The sequence below is a fragment of the Aphelocoma coerulescens genome, chromosome 1A, assembly GCF_041296385.1.
Source record: "Aphelocoma coerulescens isolate FSJ_1873_10779 chromosome 1A, UR_Acoe_1.0, whole genome shotgun sequence".
Taxonomy (NCBI): Eukaryota; Metazoa; Chordata; class Aves; order Passeriformes; family Corvidae; genus Aphelocoma; species Aphelocoma coerulescens.
In genome coordinates, this window is record NC_091014.1 from 23,089,794 (window position 1) to 23,104,336 (window position 14,543).

The 14,543-nt window shown below is 39.1% G+C and overlaps 1 protein-coding gene across 1 annotated transcript in view; it reads left to right on the forward strand.

Annotated features, from left to right (window-relative positions):
- Positions 1-14,543, forward strand: part of LOC138099243 (V-type proton ATPase subunit S1-like) — a 49,915-nt gene that overhangs the window by 17,983 nt on the left and 17,389 nt on the right. The window lies entirely within an intron of this gene.

Sequence of the window (14,543 nt, forward strand, 5' to 3'; positions counted from 1 at the left end):
AATAGTTTCCATTAAGAAGAGAAACATTTGAAACATTAGGGCTGAATCCTAAAAAAGGCAACTTTGAGAGAAATATGTCTATCTGTTTCAGCGTTAACACATCTGAGCTCCTAACATGATAATAGAATCACAGAATCATTAAGTTTGGCAAAGACCTCCAAGATCATTGAGTCCAACCTTTGACTGATCACCACCCTGTCAACTAAACCATAGCACTATGTGCCACATCCAGTAATTTCTTGAACACCTCCAGGGATGGTGACTCCACCACCTCCCTGGGCAGTCTATTTCAATGCTTGACACCCCAATCAATGAAGAAATTCTTCCAGATGTCCAACCTGAACCTCTCCTGGTGCAGCTTGAGGCCATTTCCTCTTGTCCTATTGCTGGTTGCCTGGAAGAAGAGGCTGACCCCCCACCTGGATACAGCCTCCTTTCAGGCAGTTGTAGAGTGATAAGGTCCCCCCCTAGCCTCCTCCTCTCGTGGCTGAACAACCCTAGCTCCCTTAGCCACTCCTCATGTGACTCGCTCTTTAGACCCTTCACCAGCTCCATCACCCTTCTCTAGACTCTCTCTAGCCCCTCAATGTCTTTCTTGTTGTGAGAGGCCCAAAACTGGACACAGCCCTCGAGGTGTGACCTCACCAGTGCTGAGTACAGGGAGACAATCGCTGCTCTAGTCCTGCTGGCCACACTGTTGCTGATACAGGCCAGGATGCCATTGGCCTTCTTGGCCACCTGGGCACACACTGGCTCATGTTCGCCTCCAGGTCCTTTTTACTCACATAGATTTGTGAGTGTCCAAGTGGTACAGTGGGTCACTAACTGCTTCCTCTTGGATTGCAGGGTTCTATTTTGCTCCCAGTCGCCGTCTACCAGCTCAGGGCGCAGGTTGCCCTGAGGATAACCGGTCTTGCTGTTTAAGACTGAGGCAAAGAAAGTATGAGTACCTCGGCCTTTTCCTCATCCTTGGTTACAAAGTTCCCTCCCCTTCCCCACATCCAAGGATAAAGATTTTCCTTAGCTCTCCTTTTGTTGTTAATTTATTTATAAAAACACTTACTATCTCTCACAGCAGTTGCCAGATTGAGTTCTAACTGAGTTTTGGCCTTTTTAATTTTCTGTCTACGTGACCTAATGACACCCTTGTACTCTCCCTGAATTGCCTGCTCCTTTTTGCAAAGGTCATCAACTCTTTTTTTTTTTTTCTCTCATTTCCTGTTCAGCAGGTCGGTCTTCTTCTCCCACTGACTCGGTCTTCTTCTCCCACTGACTCATCTTTTGGCACATGAGGATTGCCTGATTCTGTGCTTTTAAGATTTCTTTCTTAAAGTATGTCTAGCTTTCCTGGACTCCTTTGTTATCAAGGACTGTCCAAAGTAGAGGTTTTGTTGACCCCCTTCCTCCCTTCACCAAGAATCGAAAATTCTGTCATTTTGGGGTCACTTTGCCCAAGACAGCCTCCAACCACCAAATCTCCCACCAGCCCTTCTCTGTTCGTAAACAGCAGGTCTAGCAGGGTACCATCCCTGGTAGGCTCACTCACCAGCTGTGTCAGGAATTTGTCTTCCTCACACTCCAGGAGCCTCCTAGACTGCCTCTTCACTGTGTCGAGTTTCCAGGAGACATCTGGCAAGTTAAAGTCTACCACAAGAACAACGGCTAGCGATCATGAAACATCAGCCAGTTGCTTAGAGAACATTTCACCTGCCTTTCCTTGGTTTAGGCAACAGGAAAGACATTTGTGCAATTGTCTAGATCTAGCATGAGAAATGCTGACAGGATCTTGAGAGGCTGGAAGGTTTTCAGGAGGGAGCACAATGAAAAATGCACTTCTATTCTTATCACAAGAATAAAACCAAGAAAACCTGTGTTCAGTGGATATGGAGGAAAGTTCCTTTATCTTATCTGAAAGAAGAGTAGGAGGCCACATAAATGGACTTCATAAATGCTCTTTAAGCCAGTAGTGGGTGAGCCCCTCAAAGGTGTTCTGTGTTTATTCAAAAGTAGTATGGGTTCTTGCATGGAGGCAGAATTTTGAACCTCTGACTATCCAACAAGGTGATCACAATAGTCCCTTCAGGCTCTGGGACAAAGGCTAATTCTACTGAAGAAAAACGAGAACTTTCTTCAGAAATTCACCCTGTGAAATTCATTTCCAGAGACTGGATTTTGAACACCAAACTTAGAATAAAAAACATTACCATGAGGAGGCAAGCTCACATTGATATTCTGTGTACTGTGTGCTTTTGTGGCAAAGGACAGAATATTTGTCCAGAGCATGTGATCTGCCTTTTTTTCTATTTCATTTTTTAACAAAGATCCAAAATAAAAATTACTTAGTTATTGTGGCTCTTTACTGTTTGAAATCAAAGGTGCATGGGCATTCTTAGCTGAAAATTGCATTTAGAACAATTGGAATGAAAAATATTTTTAATTAATGAAAGAATTGGAATTCAGAGAAGGAATTTTTTGATAAATTTTAGAAGTTTTTTGAATTTTAAATCTATGCATATTTCAACAGTCTTTCTAAATTAAAGTAACTTAGTTTGAACAGCTGAAGCACTTCTAAATAATTAAAGCAATGTATTTTAAGATGTTCTACATTTTTAAAATACAAGCAATTTAAACTTCTCTCGATTGTATAAATTCAATACTGTATAAAAACATTTGAAGCATTTTGTCCCCTCACAATAACTTTAAATTATTTCAGTGCATTCAAGGTTATCAACTTCTGTACAGAGCTATAAAAGGCAAAGCAGAATGTACTTCTGAGGGTTCATGACTGTGTATTAGCATGTAACCTCTCCTTGGTATGTATTGCAGATCTTTGGCTGTGCTTGAACTGCAGAAGGTATGAACTGTTTCATAACCATAAGTGAAAGTACTAACTCCCTTTGCTTAAACCATAAAGACTATATTGCATGATCTAGAAGTTACAGAATCACTCCCCAGTGATAGCCAAGATCAATATATATAAGAAGTAAAAGGCTTTAATCATGCTGAGAATGATTTTCAAATGCACTATGTAAACTCTATAGCTATCATTCACTATGGAAGATTTGCCTTTACTAGTAGCCTTATTCTTAGTGATGAAGGAAATTGGCTTTAGATATTACACTTAAAAAAAAAAGGTAATCTCCTTCTAGTTACGTAAGTTAATTTTGTACAGTGAAGGTCCCAAAAAAACGGTGGTTTTGGGATGCTTCTCTTCTGAAAGGTCTACCTACTTGCTCTTGGGCTATTTGTGGCTTAATAGCATCACAGTGATATATTCGTTTGTTTTTCCATTGCCTCAAGCATAGAAAAAGAAATGTGAGAAATGCATGTATTGGAAAAGGTTCCAGGCTGGTACTGGCTTCAGAGAAAGTGAATTAATGAGCAAAACTCAGCTATGATTGAGCGTCTTTTCTTGATGAGCAAGAGCTGTTTAGTTTAGTCAGTGCAGACACAGATACCTTTAGGCTATCATAATTATCAGTTCATTACCCCAGTGCATGATGGAGATTTGTTCAGGCTGGCTCTCGTTCTGTTCCAGTTTCAGCATGATTGGAGGGCTAGAGCATCTCTTCTATGAGGAAAGGCTAAGGGAACTGGGATTGTTCAGCCTGGGGAAGAGAAAGCTACAGGGTGAACTAATTGCTGGCCTTCCAGTACCTGAAGGGAAGCTACAGGAAAGCTGGAGAGAGACTTTTTACAACAACATGTGGTTATAGGACAAAGGGGAATGGTTTTAAACTGAAAGATCGTAGGTTTAGATTCGATATTAGGAAGAAATTCTTTGCTGTGAGGGTGGTGAGACACCAGAACAGGCTGATGCCTCATCCCTGGAAGTGTTCAAGGCCAGGCTGGATGGGACCCTTAGCAACCTGCTCTAGTAGAAGGTGTCCCTGCCCATGGCAAGGGGCTTGGAACTAAATGGTCTTTAATGTGCCTTTCAATTCAAGACATTCTATGATTCTATGATTTGAAGCTGGAAGACAGAATTAAGACTCTGAATGAGACACCACTTGGTGACCTACCCGAAATGTATTCACTAACCGGTTGATGATTCCTCCCACCATCTCATAAAGGAGCTGCCTTCCTCCAACAAAGCAACTGCTGAGTCTTGTGGCTCTTGTCCTCAAATGCTTTACCTTGTAGGTCTAGCTGAGTTGGGATCTCTCTGGCTGAGAGAGAGATTTGTATCACCTAATTCAAGTGAAGTGATATCTATAGTGAAGTGAAGGCAAGTGAAGTCTATATGTCTGCATCTGAAGTCATCAGCCAGGGTTCTCTTTACAATCAAGTACTTTTTAGGGTATGATCCTTTTGACTGTTTAGTAGGGGACCACTGCAGGATGAGATGAAATGCACCCTTAAAGGCAGTCATCATGCTTAGGTTAGATCTTGACATGTACATATAGTCAGACAGCTCTCACTCAACATTTCTCATATTTTTTTCCATTAAAAACCAGAAACTTTTCCCAAGATGTCAGGAGTGTCCAGCCAGGGTTTTCCTTCCCTTTGAAAATAATTTGATAGCTTATTTTTCTTCATGAGAACCAAACCCCCTGCAGTCCTTGTTCTACTCTTTCATCAGGAGTTCTCATGAATATGTGAATTTCTGTGTTCTTGGGGAGTTTGATCAAGGTCACCTCTCTACTTGTGCTTTCTTCTGGTTAGTTTTTTGGCTTATGGTTGTGATGCATAATTTTACGTTGCTGTTGTAACTGGAGAGGTTAAAAAGGCTGCTGTGATTTAAAGACACATACGCTTCAAATCATAAATCTCATCAAGTTCCCCATACTTCCGATCCTCATAGGTGTCCCTGTAACATTTTTACTAGATTTCTTCTGAAACTGCAAGACAGTTTTACAGTTGTTATCTTTTCCCAGTGAGATTGAATGCTGAGGGACCACATATTGCTAAAAGGAAATTTATGGCTTCATCCCAGCTGATACTCACTTTGTTGACTCCACTCTTTAGAGATGCATTGTGAAATGCTGTTTAAATTTTCTGTATTGCCATTTTCAGAGAGCTTCAGTTATGATCAGCTTTGGACTCCTTCATTCTACAGGCTGTCTGCTCTGGTTGGTGTTTCTGTATGTTGAGTCTTTGATACCACTCAGAGCCAAGCAGTATGAGTTATAGGAACTTCATACGGCTAGAAGTAACACTGGAATCTGTCGCACAGGTGGTTACTTTTGAAACTTAAAAAATGTCTCTTGGAGGTATCCTCAGGTGCTACTGATATGGACCCCAGCTGAAAAGAATATGGAAAGTTTTTATCTGCTTTGACAAGTGCTTGTGGTTATGTTTACTTTGTTTCTGCCTTCTATCTAACGCATTTTTAAAAATGCATCGTATTTTGCTGTTGCATCTTCCACTTACATCCAGCTCCCCTCTGTTTTGTTGACTATTCAGTTTAGCACTCTGAGGAGACTAAACGCTGCAACAGCCACCCTGCTGACTTCACAGCTTCTGGCTAATGGAATGCTTTATGACCATTTAATATACTCAAACATTATATAACATGAGGTTGCCGTGAATAAAACATTAGAAAAATGCTTATAATGCCATTTCAGGAGTTGGGGTGTAGATTAAATATCCTCACACATCCTTGAATACAGGAATTGCTTTTTTCATTTAGTCTTGTATTTTTATATTTGAAGGAGCAACTGTAGTTTGACATAGCATAATAAAGCATCAGTGCTTCCAGCCTAAAAGAAGAAGTAAAAGGAATTCCTCATCCATTGGTCCTCTTCTCTCCCCACTTAATGAATGGCATTATAATAAAACATAAACTTTAACGTAGATGAAGAATGTACATTTAATTATTTCCTAGCTAACTCAGTTTTGAGAATTTTTTTCTGACACAGAGTATTTTTAAATAACTACAAAAGAACTGCTTAAGGCAGGTTGAAGCCAGTTAGTTGTCACTCTAGATGAACAAACATTTAGCTAAATTAGTTTCCAAATTGAATGATAAAGATGTGAGAGATGCGTGTTAGCAATTCTGTATGATTCATTCCATGTGTTAGTGGGGAATTCAGAGAAATAACTGAAAACTAGTGTTTTACCTTTAAGTCTAGACTTTGCACCAGGGTGAGTTAAGATGTACTTACTTTAAACATTTTTACAGATTTAGCTTAAATTATATATATATATATATATATATAATGTTTATGCACTTCAGTGCTGAATGAGAGGCAGCATGGAACTAAGCTATTATTTTTATATGATCAGGACAGTTTTGTTATTTTCAAATGCTAAGTTTTTAAGGCATAGATGAAACCTGTACAGATGTTCCATATAGATCAAATTAGAAAGTTGTATTTATTTTGCATTTTAAGCTAAGGACCAGGAAAACTGAGGTGTAGGAGTGGGATGGTAGAGAAGGATACAGGTGAGGATGAAATGTTTCTTACAAAAAAACCGCAGAAACTGGTAAAATATAAGTATAAAAATTGTGATGAGTATTCTAGAAGTTACGGTCATATATAAGCAGAGGTAATAAATGTAATCACGCAAAATGAAATTAAGGTATATGGGTAAAATAGGATAGAATAAATGGAATGTATAACTGTAAAAAAGTGTATTTATATGACGTTGTTTAGGCATGCTAAACACTTTCTGGAAGGAAAATGCCTGGGTAAAAAAAGTGCTGGAGTGACAGAATAGAGCTGTAAAGGACTATGTTGTGTCTTGAAGGAACTTTGGATTCCAGGAGACAAAGATAAATATTCTGAGAATTCTGGAGACCTATTCTAAGAAGAGTGTTTGAAGACTGAGGCTGAACACAGCATCCAAGTGATATGTCTTTAACAAAAGGATTAAAATAATCCATCTATCTGTGATTTGATAACTTGTCCAATAATCTGCACTAATTATGTTGACTGACACTGTTTATATCTGGAATACAAACTGTTTTAACACAACATATTAAAAGGGCAAACTGTATCAAAAAAGGATTTTCCCCCACACCTTCCTCCCCACATGGAAACATCCCAAACTGTGTCATAATTAACAGAGTGAAAGAGGTGAGGCTATTAAAAGTAATAGTCGTGCTTCAAAAAGCATAGTACTGTACGATACAGAAAATTAAAAGGAATATAAATTCTTGCAAATTTAGTGTAATATAGGGCAGACCTAAAGAGATTCAGAGGAATGGGCACAAGACCCAAAAACTATTCATAAAAGCTCATCAGACAGGAATTCGTTCAGAGAGCACTGGATCTAATAAAAAAGAGGAGCTCAGATAAGTGAGTGACAATGCAAAGCCAAATGTCCTGTGTGTTGATCATTGCTGTGGTAGAACATAGAGAAGTTCTCACTTCAAGCACTTTGTCAATAGTCATTGAGCCTCAAAACATTTTGCTGCTACTCAGCTGGCATTAGAAGAGATTTCAGAATAGATCAATAAAATTAATAGTGTCATATCATCAAGGTCATGTATTATTCACCTAAGTTTAAACTAAGAAACTGCCAAACTTTCATCATGATTTCTAATGTGCAATTTTTGAATTACACATTTATAATATATATGAAAATTATAAAATAGTTTAGCTTTCATCCTAGAGGAGCAGGTTCTTTCAAGTGTGAGATGGGGCTTGAGAACAAGCTCCTTATGTCTGGAGCAATACAACCAGGAAACCTACCTTCCATACTGACAAAAATGGTTGAAACTGTAGTTATAAATATGTGGAAGAAAATACAGTGTGGTTTCAGTGTTCTCCAAGAGGCGTAAGATGTGCAAGTAAAAGTGACTGTGTTGCTAGAGTAAAAAGGGTAAAAAAGTAGAATTATTTGGTAACAGGAATAAAAAATTTAAAGGTAGGAAGGAAAGGATTAAAATAAAGGATTCATATCCACAGTGGGGAGTATTTGCCAGTGGGATTCTGTGGGGATTGATGTTGATGCTTGTGCTGTTCAGCAGAGTCATTAGTATGGAAAGGGGGCTGAAATCCAAAGGTGCCAAAGTTTGCTGATGTGGTGATAAAAAGACAGACACAATCCAGTCTAAGGAAAAGTTACATGTAAGGAAAACCTTAAATATACATATTATGCTGTAGTGAGTGGCTGCTGTTTCTCAGAAGAGGGATTGCAGTACAAATGTGGGTAGATCTCTTAGAACATCCCAGCAGTCAGCAGTTGGATGAATAGCAAGCAGAGTGCTACCCACCATTTGGAAAGGAGAAGGGCAAAGCAGCACACATCAGCTCACTAAGCCCTTGGTGAGTGCAAGTCTGCCAGTGGAATGGCACATGTGGTTCACCCCATCTCCAAAGGATACAGTAAAGCTAAAAGATTAAAACATTTCAGCTAGGAAAAGTGAGGGAAATTCAAGAGGGAAATAATAAGTAAAGCCACCAATTACATGGACAGGCTGAACAGGAAATATTACTCATTTTCTCTGGAAAATATCCATGGCAATCACCACTCAGACCATAACATGGGAATTTAGGGGAAGTAAATTCCTTTAAAGAAAAAAGTCAACTATTTTTGAATGACAAAAGCACACAGATTTCAGTGATTACATAAACTAACTAATGGAAGAAAGGCAGGAAAGATGGATGGAAAGAAGATCCTATTACCTGTGTTGATTTGAATGCAACCTTCAGCCTTGAAGCTTTCTAACTCAAAGATTACAGAAGTCAAAGAGGGCATCCTAGGACAAGTATTGTTTGTATTTACCCTTTCCTTATTTCAGCTGCCAGTTACTATCAGGAGCTCTGGCTGTGAGCTTTGCCCTCACACAGTTTAGCTGGTCTCATATCTTGACAGTGGAAGGTTGGGATGTTGACATAGCATTTCTCTGGGACAGGAGTGTGAAAGGTAATATGTAACTTATTTAACTAAAGGCCAAGAGCCAGAAGAGGCAGTCAACAGAGTAAGCAAAGCTTCATTGTAAGAAGCTCATGGACTTTCCTCCTCATGCTTGCCTGTTAGGTTGTTGTAGAATTGCCACCTCTGAAAATGAAAATAATTGCCACCTCATAAAAAAAACCTGCTGCACATAAATAATTGTTCTGCTGGCAACCAGGAAATCCATCAGGAGAAGTGACTGTGTCAGCTGAAGATTGGGTAGGTGGGAGCTCAAGCTTGGTGCAGTCTTCCCTACTTTCAGTGCAGTGAAATGGGCTGGATTCTCAAGAACCATGTGATTAAGCATCTGCAAATTGCCTCTGGGAGCTCTGAATCCTTTCCCCGTTTATTGCTACTGGTGAGCACAGAGACTTGTGTCTTCAGTGCCTTCTCCAGACACAAAAGCCCACAGGCATGATCTTTTCCACAGGGAAATATACGTTCCCATTCTAGGGAAGCAAAGGATTAGAAATGGGAAACGAGTACATCTATGCAGAGGATGACAGTGTATGTGCATCCACCCATGAGATACCTGGGGCTGAAAAGCCAGGACCTGAGAGATATGTGGCTGTATGGTTGGTTGGGTGGCTTCTGCATGTGGTCAGAACTGCCTTATGCTAAATATCTACCTGCAGTACTTCTTGTCTTCCTTCCCTTCATATGAAACTGAACTAAAGCTTGTGAGAGAAGAAGCTGGTGCCGTCACAGGGATGCCCCATGCATTGAAAAAAATTTGTATCCTGTATCATTTGTTTTGTACTGCAGCCTCTGTTGTCTGTGCTAGAGAACTGGCCATTAGAAGAACAAAGACACACTTTACCAACACATGACATAAAAATTTGCTCTTAATCAGTAAATGCAGATCACATTTTCTGGGAAGTGTGAGATCTGATGGCAAAATAACAAAGCCCTAAGTTTTAGTCCATCCAGTCTGTAATACAGATGGAACTAGTTAGAAGAAACCTGGATTATTTCATTTTCATTTCAAGTGAAATTTCATATTCTGTCTTTCTTTTCACTTTACAAAACTTTTTGAAAAAAATTATTTTCTTTATGTAGTGCCACAGAAAGTTTTGATTTTGGAAATTCAGTGTTTTGTAGTAGGAAGACATTTTGTTGTGCTGTTCTAGATCTGCTATATTTATGCATGTAGTGGCTATGTTTTTCTCTACTTTTTAACTCTTACCCTGAATGTGATCCCCTGAAGTATTAGACTGCTCAAAGCCATCAACTAATAATTTCCAACCATTTGTAAAAGTAAAGAGGGGCCATCATTATTCATACATAGCCACTGTGTATACAAAACCATGGAATCATTAAGGTTGGAAAAGACCTCTAAGATCACGGAGTCCAACTGTCAGCCTATGCAGCCATTTAAACTCCTAAGTGCAGCACACAGGCCTCTAAAGTTGGCATAAAGTATGATAATTTCTTAACAGAATTTTCAAACATATTTATGGTTTTAGCAGAGGAATGTATCTCTGCTTTAGGGATGGATATTGAAATGCTCTCTCTAGAAATTACTTTTATGAAATCTAAGGTCTTTTCCATAAAAATCTGTGAACTTGGAATTGCATGCAAGTCTCTTTTCAAAGTTTGTACATTAGCGTTCTAAGCATACAAAGCTAAGAAATAGCCAGTGTGTCAATAAAAGGTTAACAGACTGCTAATGCAGTGTTTTGGTATTGAAACACAGAGCTTATTTCTTTCTCAAGACTCTATTACCCATTCCTGCTAGCTGACAACTTTAAATTGAAATGGATTTCAGTCAACTAATACATGATATCTTTCTTTTTAGAAAGCTGTCTAGTTAGAAAATTGACTGATAAAAGAAAGCTGTGGTATTAATATCCCTTGATAAAACAGTCCTGTATGGTCAGACCCCTGTGAAGTACCAGCAGAGCTAGAGGCAATGGTGGGAGAGCTCTGGGACTTGCCAGTGCACCCCTGGACTGTTAGCTGGGGATGCTGTGAGAGAAGAGGCGAATTTGCCCTGGGTGAGGTTAACAAGTCACTGTTTCTGCTGGGATCCAGCCTAGTACTGTAGCACTGCTCTGAACCATGCCAGCCTGCCAACTCTCTCCAGCTTCACATGGGAATCTTTGTTACTGAGCTGCTGTGTGACATTTGTCCTTAGCGTCACTGGTAGACCAGAAAAAAGGCAAGAAATGAATCCCTTTCCTGACAAAATGCCCTAGGCATATTTTTTAATTTGTTGGTGGAAGCATTGCTTTAAAAGCTGTACATAAAGTGATGCCTGACATCAAATTTGATGTTACATGGCATATTTTGTTCTTGTTCTGTATTTTTTGTTTTATTAAAGCCTCAGTGTTTACAATTTTATTGAAACACTGCAACTATTTTTCTGTTTTGTGATTTCTAATTTAGGCCAAGTAATTGAGCGATTTCCTAAATTGATATTTAATGTATCAGGAGAAGTACATTCTACTCTTTAGTGCACTACAGTATGAAAGTTAAACATCAGTTATTTTAACAGCTAGATATCTCTTCTTCTGGGGCTTTCAGCCAAATGACTTGCAAAATTCTGCAACAGAACAGGGAGGGTGTCTTGCCTTATGTTGAGCAGAACTTTTGGAACGTGAATGTTGGATTCTGCTGTGCCTCCTCACTGTTAAAAACTACTTCCTTCTCCCCAATACATGATTTCCTTATGACCCTAAAAATATTCCTTGCTCATGATCCACAGTTCTCAGAATGTGAACTTCCAGCAGGAGTAACTGACTGTGGTTGAACCAAATCCGCAGCCAGGCTTGCCACTATCTGGCATTGAAGCTTGGATATGATATTGGAACAGCAATGGACATCAAGCTGCTAAAGCAATTCCACAAGAATGCTGGAAGGAAGCTGGTGTTTGTTTCTTAATAAGCCTTATGTTATAAATTTCCATTTTGCAAAGTTTCATATTAAAGCATCGTAACAAGGATCCATACATAATTAGCAGACACAGAGGTGGTAGTTCCACCTAACTTCTGGGAATGATTGCCTGCTTTGGTCTCACTTTGGTTTAGTTGATGGGCTAGAGACAGGTAGGAGAGAAGGAAGTTATGAAATTGAGGTTGATGACATTGGCTGAGGTGTGTTAACTGGGAGATTTAACTAGGTTTTGGTGGAATCATGTCTATTTTGAGAAAAACTTGAAAGAGGAAGAAAGATTTATCAAGAGAAACAAAAGCATGGAAATCTTAAAAAAAGCATGGATATTATTTCTGAGATTAGCTTTGTCTAGACTTTCTGATGTGGATTTCATTTCTATATATACACCTTCTAGCTTACATACCCTACTGTCAGAAAAATTATATGGATATTAAGTGCAAGAAAGCAGAGTAGAAGTTAAAAACATTTTTACCGATTTTCTGTGAAAAAAATGCTTGTTGTAACTTCTCTGTCAAAGAGATCCAATCTGCTAGATTTATTGGCCAGTTTTGCAGATTAGTCCTCCTAAATCCTGCAGGATCAAAATATTAAGTAGAAAAAGGGAGAATTTTAAGGGTCTTCAGATTTTTAATTTCCCTGTGACTAGCCTACATGTGGGACAAACAGTGCTGGCAACTCTCCCAGCACTATGAGTAACACATTTTGGCTGCTGTCTGCATTTTTCAATTAAGTAACCCACCAGACCCCCATGCAACCTCTGTACAACTCTCACGGCGTATCTGTTCCATTTTATTGCAGCAGACACTCCTCTATCCTTTTTCACATCTCCCATAGCAACTTGAATTCTACATATGGACATAAGAAAGTGGGGAAAACAACCAGTTGGAAGTGGGTATTCCCCTAGCAGTCTAAAAATTAAGCAAAATCTGTAGCTTCTTTTATCTCTACGGCAGAATTGCCTGAACAGGGCCCAAAATCTAATGCTCAACCTGGGGACATTTGCATCAGCAAATATTCCTTGAATGATACATCTGGTAGATTCTTTTCAGGATTAATTCTGTTTTACAATGCAAGTTCTTAATACATTTCTTTTTCTCTCTTTTGTATACTGCTTGCAAAGTCTGATTTACTAAAAAGGTATAAGTTAGTTTTAACACTTTTGAAGATGACCAATACATTGTTTTCATTGAAATAATTGTGTTTGGGTTATTTGTCTTAACTATAATTTAAGGTGGTGAATTAAGTGTAGTAGCTCCTTCCAGCTGCTATTCCAGCTTATACATATTCTGTTTTGCTTTCTAAAATCAGGATATTTTTATAGTTAAAATTCCTGCTCTTTCTTAAGTTAGATGAAAAAGTTTGGTATAAAAATCCATTGAAAATTGTATCAAGAAAATAACAGGAAATAGACATTTCTTCAGAAAATTTGGACTACATTTACAGGTGTGCAGGTATGTGCCATAGATCGCCTTGTTTTGAAACCTTTCAAGTGGAGTGGTTTTCACAAGTGCCACATCACAACACCCTGCTCTGGGTTCTGTTGCCTGCACGGTCCCTGCTAACTCTCTTGTCTTTGCTCAGTGTCAGTGGCACAGAGTAGTTCCATTCTCTGTAAATGACTGTCAGGAGATCTTTTATCCAGCCCAGTGCTGCTAAGGGACAGGCCTGTGAAGAAGCACATCTAGCCATAAATACATGAGCTGATTCTGCAGACTGTGTTTATGCAGGCCATTGAACTGAGCAGCCTAGTAAATACTGCAGTTTTATTGTCTCTTCTAACAGAAGATCTTGAAGTGCTTGCTCATGACTTGGGTGCCCTCCACAAGTCACAGCAGTTCTATCAATTATAAAACAGAACATGATGTTTTACAGTGACATCATTATCTCTTACTGTAAGACATGCATTTTGACTTTAACATTTGTGTCCAAGCCTTGCTTTTGTGAAAAACCCTGAGTGATGTAGAACACCAGGTACAAGCTGATTGTCACAGCTGCCAAGTCATTTGGCTTGCTGGTAGAAGTATGCATGGTTCAACAGGGAAGCCATCAGATACTAATGTGAGACAATAAGGTTGGTCATATGTCTTGCAAGGCACCAAAATGATAGTAATCATTGTTAAAAAATGAATGCACATTTCTTTGCATTCTTTTTCTCCTGCTTTATCAGAGTAATAGTAGAGGAAAATATAGAGGGAAGTAGAGTCAAGGATTCTTCTGAGAAAAATACTATGCTATTGAAATGTATTCTGATGTCTTGTTTAGGTTTACAGTTGCTGTACAAGTACATGAAATAGGGCTGGAAGGGACCCTAAAGATCATCCAGTTCCAATCCCCATGCCATGAGCAGAGACACCTTCAACTAGACCAGGTTGCTCTAAGCCCCATCCAACCTGGCCTTAAACACTTCCAGGCCTGGAGCAGCCACAAGTCAGCCTAGAGGGGAAGTAAAAAACAAACCCCTAAAACATTAGAAATCATAAAAATGTAAACAGTTAAAACTTTCAAAAATAGAGATAATTGGTAACTCTGCTTAATGTTCTAGATTTTGACAGTTTAAAACACTGTTATACTGCAGTCTTCCCCTGACAGGTAAATGACTAAGTCCAATCAAATAGATTTCTGTTCGCTGCGTGTGTGATTTTGTAAAGTTGACACCACAAAGAACATTTTTACAGTTATACCAAATTCTAATGCTTGCCTTTCAAATTGCTGACCTTTAGCAGTGTGATTGCCTGCGCTGCAGGTTCGTGATGCACTATCCTTCAGGAAAATGGATATATTAGCAGGGGTGGTGGTGATAC